The following is a 6685-nucleotide window of genomic DNA, read 5'->3' on the forward strand; positions in this document are numbered from 1 at the left end:
CTTCATCCTCAGCTTCGTCAGGCTTCTTAGCTAGGACTAAAGCTGTTGACGTTAGGATTAGAAGCTTAGGGCAAATCTTGTATTGATGTAATTTCTATTTCATATATGTATTGACTTGATATATTAATGAAAACTGTTTTTACTTCAAGATTTTGTCTCTGAGTTATTTTATCTTGTGTTGTTAAATCCTGCTTGATATTCTGATGACCTTTTAAATTTTGTTTTTTTTAAGTTCTGATTCTTTATCAGCACTTATTCATCGAAATTATCTCGGTCATTTTTAACATGATTCATTTTCAGAATATTAATGTTGCAGTGAAAAACAATTCAATCAGTGCTAACGGTTTCAATTTTGAATTAAACCTGTGTCTCTTGATAACTGAAATGGTTTTTCCTTGAAACAAGGCAACTGGGTAAGTAATCATTCCTGTTTTCTCGAGCCCAGTAACTATCCGTTATTACTGCATGTCTGACAGGTGTCCAACGGTAACATTTTTTTTAGAGTATAAGAACAACAGAGAGAAGATTTCTTTAATCTTTTACTTTTTTTATACTTTATCTCTCTTCTTACTTTTACTCTCTTTCTCATTCTTTCTCACGTCGGTTTTTCATACAGACATTATCTCAAACACCTAACAGGCATACTTGAATTTCAATATTTTTTCACATGGCACCAAAGGATTTAATCATTGATGGAGCAAAGTTTGTTCCAAACAACTATGCTGCAATTCTTGATCATGCTGAAGCTCCATCTGAATTGCATTTTGTGCAAGATCTTCTTGCACATAGTGAGGTTGGGTACGCCTTAACTCAGCCTGAATTATTTTCAAGTCAACAAGTTCTGCGGTTCTGGAGGACTGGAGTTTATGATGATGGTGGTAAACGAGGAACTCCCAGTATTATCTTCCAAGTGGGTGATTCTTCCTATGTAGTCACTCCTGGTACAGTACGAAGAGCATTACATCTTCCAGAAGATTGTACCTTCTCTATACCAGAGGAATCAGAACTTCGGGGGTTAATGACTGATTTGGGATATGAAAAGAGTCTGACGAAACTTGGACAGTTGAAACGGGCTAATATCAGAAGAGAATGGAGTTTCTTCTTCGATTGCATCACCAAGGCTTTTGGCAACAAGTGTTCAAATTTTGATGCCATCCCAATTCTGAGTCAGCACATCGGGTATGCTATTATCCATCAAACTCATTTTCATTTTGCAACTGGAATAATTGGTTTTATTGGGGATAGGATGACAGAGGATCGAGATGTTGTTTATTTTGCTAGATTCTGTCAACTTATTTATACGTATTGTACTGCTGAACCCCAGTTAGTCAGCACTCAAACCCCACCTTTTAAGGTTGCAAAAAGGTACTTTAACGACCTGATAAATGCTGACACAAAGAAATCAATGGTGAGACAATTACAGATTCCTCAGTCTGTGAAACAGATTCTGGTAAATACTGATCCTGCTACTTACAAATCTGTTTACTCAAATGTTCAACCAACTCACCATAACCAAAATCCATCAACCTCAGTCCCTACCTCTCATTCTACTCAACCTACCCTCAGAACTTATCTCAAATCCTATCTCTCCACTTCACAGACTGCTCAACCTTCTTCTTCAGCACCTACTGTGAAGCCTACATCCTCTAAGCCAAAGAGAACAAAGACTGTTCCTCAAACATCTCAGAAGAAGAGGAGGATTACTTTGAGAGATGAATCAGATTCTGAGGATCAGATTCCCTCTTCAGAACCTGTGGTAGATGAAGCTGAGAAGGCAACTTCTCAGAAGGATTCTGCAATTGGGGGTTCTAGGCTTCTCAAGAGGCTTAGACGTATGACGGTTCCTGAAACTCCCAAGGAATCCAAATCAACAAGGAAGTACAAGAAACAGAGGGCACAGAGGCCAGTTTCAGATGATGAGGAGGAAGCCGCTAAGGAAGGGGATCAGGAATCTCTGATCTCACAAGACAAGGAATTTGCTCCAGTCACTTCTTCTCCATCAACTCCATCTCAGGAACCTGTATCTGACAAGGCTAATTCACCTTCTATGTCTCTTGTTGATCCAGGCATAAGTGCTAAAATTGATATTCAGAACTTGGTTGTGCCTGAAATACTTTTCTTAGAAGCTCCAACAGCAAATAATCCTTCCACAACACCTGTTACTGATGCTGTTCAAACTCCTGAGTTATCACGAACACCTTCTCTGCATCAAGATGCTGATGATCAGATTTTAGGTGAGCATCAGGATATGGCTGTTGATCAGAACTTATTATCAGATCAGCAATTAGAGGATGTTGAAGCCTCCATTGCTACTCACACAGTTGTCTTATCAGAAGATACTGATTCTTTAAGTTCTGATGCTACAAATGTTGGAGATACTGGTGAAGCTGCTACAACTGTAGATGCTGATGAAGCAGGTCCTTCAGGACATACTCCTCCACTGACTCTTCCTAAGTCTGAACTGCTAAAGGAGTTTGTTATCAGGGATGCACCAGTGCCTTGGAGTGAAACTCCTGCAGGTCAGGAGTGGACTAAGGAATGGAACTCAGTTTCATGTGTTCCAAATGCTTTACATCTTGCTGAGCACTTGACTAAAGCTGATGAAATGTTACATTCTGATGATTTTAGAATCCAGCTTAGAGTCACTGCATTGAGTACTAAACATCTACAAGGTCTTCATTCCAACACTCATGCAGAGCTACATAAGATTCAGGAGAACTTTATTAAACAGGAACAAGTTTGGAAACTTGATAAGAAAAAGTTCTTCCAACCTACCATTGACAGGGTTGCTTATATTGAGAAAACTCAAGAGAAGCAACAAGCTCAGATTGATCAAATTCTGACAAATCAAGCTTCTCAGCAATCGCAACTTACTGAAATCCTGACCTCAGTGGAACTACTTATCTCTCTTTTATTACCTGCTGATGCCAAAAAGGGGGAGAAGGTAATTAAGTCCAAATGCAAAACCAACAAGTCACTGCAAGGAAAGGATGATGGAAAAGATGACCAAGGAAACTCTGGAATGGGTAGTGGTCATAGTCAAGGTAGAAGGTTTACATCAAGACAAGCTAGTCACAGAACAAGTTCTGATACTGGGAAAAGAATAAGTTCTGCTGCTGGTAAAAGGATAAGTTCTGATGAACTTCTAGATCTTGATGAGGAAATGTCAAGACAGTTATTTCTTCAAGAAAATCCAGGGATGGACTTGGAAAGTTTAAAGGAAGAAGAAGCCAGACTTAAATCAGAGAAAGTCACATATAAATCTGAAGCTTCTGGTAAAAAGTTACTTCCAAAACCTAAAGGCATTGTGATCAAAGAAAGGATACATACTGAAGAAACTTTGGCTAGATCACAACCACAGATAGATCCAAGATCCAAGGGTAAAGAAAAGGTTGGTGAACCTATCAAGCCTTATGTACCTCTTGAGGAAGAAGAAATTACTGATGGAAAAGATAATCTTGCTCTGACTTCAAGAAAAGTTCTTAAAACAACCTCTGATATGGCTCAAGTTGTTCAGAGTCAAGAAATTGTAAGTTCTGATATTCAAAAGAAGCAAGTAACCTCTGACAGTGCTCAAGTTAACTTGATATCAGAAAATAAATCTAAAACACTCCTACCAGGATTCACTAAAGCAAAACAGACTCAATCTTTGAAGACTACTTCAAGTGGTTTTGAAGCAAGAGTAGTTACTGGAAAGGAAGCTAGAGATAAAACTGGATTGGGAAGTGCTGATGAAAGAAGAGTACACAACACTACCGATGATCCAACTTCCTTGAGTGAACCAGGTATTGGAGCAACTCCTGAGAGATTGAATCAACTAGAATCTGTACAGATGGTTTACCATACCTACTTGAAAGAATACATTATGTTGTATTTCATGACAGATGGTAGGGTTTATCATATAAGACAAAATGCTATTCCTTTGAAGTATTTTGAAGAATTGGAGCATGTACTTTTCTTACTTCAAGTGGATAACAGAATAACAGAGACTGCTGCAAACTACTTAAAAGAACAGATTCAGAGACAGAAAAGACTTTATTCTGTTAAGTCTGACAGCAGATATGTTCCAAAGTACAGAGATCACAATGGTGATATTGTTGATATGAAGCCTAATACTGCACAGATCAGAACATATCTTGGTATTAAGGGGCTTGAATTCAATCTAGAGTCTAACAAAGCTTATGTCATAAGACTAGATCGGGAGTTGAGAAAAGCAAAGATTAATGATCTCAGAGCTGCAATATTTCAAACTGGTGAAGATACTGCAGAGCTTAAAGATGTCAAACGGAGAATGATTGATGAACTCAGATATGCTGAGAAATGTTTGTTAAAGAATTATCTCAGAACAACTCCTGACATCAGAGAGATCAGAAAATGATGAAGCCAAGTCGAAGATCTACAACTGCTTAAATTCTGATATTTATACAGATTGAAGTTGTTATCAGAAGTTGAATTGGTAAAAACTTTAAGGACTGTAAGTTGTAGTTATCTTGTCTATTTCTCATGCATTTGTACTTAATGTTTTTGACATCATCAAATATCTGTTAAACTTGTATATTTTTTTAATTTACAAGTTGGGGGAGATTGTTAGATATATTTGATAATGTCATGGCTAATATGTTTTATGTTTAGATTTCAGATCTTATTTGAACAGAACAAATCAGTACTTAACTGATCAGTACTTATACTGGAAGTCAGAACTTAAGGGATATCAGTACTTATGTTATCAGGAGATAGATATCAGAACTTAAGTGCTGAAGGACGATCAGATAAGGACAGTAGCTGATTAAAGTTAAGAAGATCAAGATAAACATAAGAAGAGATATGCATGAAGAAGGAATTCCGTGAAGAATGGAATACTTGGAATAGAAGATATCTGATTGATATATTTTAGGAAGCAGAATTATATTCCATATCAATTAGCGATTATCTTGTAACTGTGTAGTATATAAACACAGACATAGGGTTTACACTATAAGTGTTATCATTATCGAGAATATTATTTAATATAACCCTAGCAGCTCTCGTGATATTTTGTTCATCACTGAGAGATAACAGTTCCAGATTGTAACAGAGTTTATTGATTAAATAAAGTTTGTTTTCTGTTACATAAGTTCTTGAAGTTTGATTTGATTGTAATAAACACTGTATTCACCCCCTCTACAGTGAAAGTGTGACCTAACACAAGGAATAGTGAAGCTTCCAGGATCTTTAAGCTTCAGAGTCAATTTCTGTTACAGCACATCACTGTATTCCTCCGTGAGAGCAACGGTCTCTAAGTCATCAAGCTTCACCTTCCTAGAGAGAATACCTTTCATGAACTTCGCTTAACTAGGTATTTGTTCAAGAGCTTTATCGAAAGGTATGTTGATGTGAGTTTCTTGAACACCTTCAGAAACTTTTCAAACTGCTTATCCGGCTTTTTCTTCTGCAGCCTCTTAGGAAAAGGAGGTGGAGGATAGATCTGTTTCTCCCCTGTATTACCCTCAGGAGGAGTGTGCTCAACAATAGTCTTCCTTGTTTCCACTTCTGCTTCCTTCTGCACTTTTTCTACTTCAACCTCAACTTCAGATTCTGGAGTCTTAGCTTTTTCAGGATTTGCAACCTTACCAGACCTTAATGTAATTGCCTTAACATTCTCCTTAGCTTCCTTCTTGCCTGGGACTTCAGTATCGCTCGGAAGCGTGCCAGGTTGATGATTCAGTAATGCATTAGCTATTTTCCCAATCTGATTCTCCAAGGTCTTGATAGACACATCTTGGCTCTTGCACATGAGCCTCAACTCCTCCAATTCAGATTTTTCATTAGCTTGTTGTAACTGCTGAAGTTGAAATTGTTGTGTAGGGGCATATTGCAGTTGCTGAAAACCAGGAGGGTTATACTGCTTTGCTGTGTAAGGCTGATAAGATTGTTGCACCGCATTCTGATTGTTACTCTAGCTGAAGTTAGGATGATTGTAGTTATTTGGATGATAAGTGGCTGGAGCTTGTTGCAATGATCTCTGAAAGTTACTCATAAATTGAGCTGATTCGCTAGAAATATCACACTGCTCAGTTTCATGTGCCCCCGCACAAAGCTCACAAACACTAGTGATTTGATTAACTCCATAATTAGCCAAAGAGTCCACTTTCATCGTTAAAGCTTGAAATTGAACAGCTATAGCAGTAGCTGTATCCACTTTCAGAATTCCTGTGACCTTGCCTTGCAACATTTTGTGCGTAGGATTCTGGTATTCATTAGCTGCCATGAGCTTAATCAACTGATAAGCTTTATTATAGCTTTTGGCCCATAAGGCTCCACTAGATGCTGCATCGAGCATAGGTCTAGACTGAGCGCCCAAACCATTGTAGAAACAGTTTATAATCATCCAATCAGGCATGCCATAATGTGGGAACTTCCTTAGCATCTCCTTATATCGATCACAAGCCTCACATAGAGATTTTCCAGTTTGCTGTGCAAACTGAGTAAGAGCATTCCTGATTGCAGCAGTCTTCGCCATATGAAAGAATTTAGTGAGAAACTTTTGAGCAAGATCCTCCCATTTGGTGATAGACCCTGGTGGTAGAGAATGTAACCAGCACTTTGCTTTATCCCTCAGAGAGAATGGGAAGAGTCGCAGCTTGATAGCATCTTCAGTCACCCCATTGAACTTGAAAGTTTCACATATCTCAATGAAATCCCTGAT

The 6685-nt window shown here is 38.1% G+C and overlaps 1 non-coding gene across 1 annotated transcript; it reads left to right on the forward strand.

The window, feature by feature from the left end:
* Positions 1–6377: 6377 nt before the first annotated feature.
* On the forward strand, positions 6378–6484 carry LOC141694919 (small nucleolar RNA R71). The gene has a single exon (XR_012564198.1). It is a non-coding gene; the product is annotated as a small nucleolar RNA R71 (small nucleolar RNA).
* The last annotated feature ends 201 nt before the right edge of the window (positions 6485–6685 follow it).

The sequence above is a fragment of the Apium graveolens genome, chromosome 10 (genome assembly GCF_009905375.1).
Source record: "Apium graveolens cultivar Ventura chromosome 10, ASM990537v1, whole genome shotgun sequence".
Classification (NCBI taxonomy): domain Eukaryota; kingdom Viridiplantae; phylum Streptophyta; class Magnoliopsida; order Apiales; family Apiaceae; genus Apium; species Apium graveolens.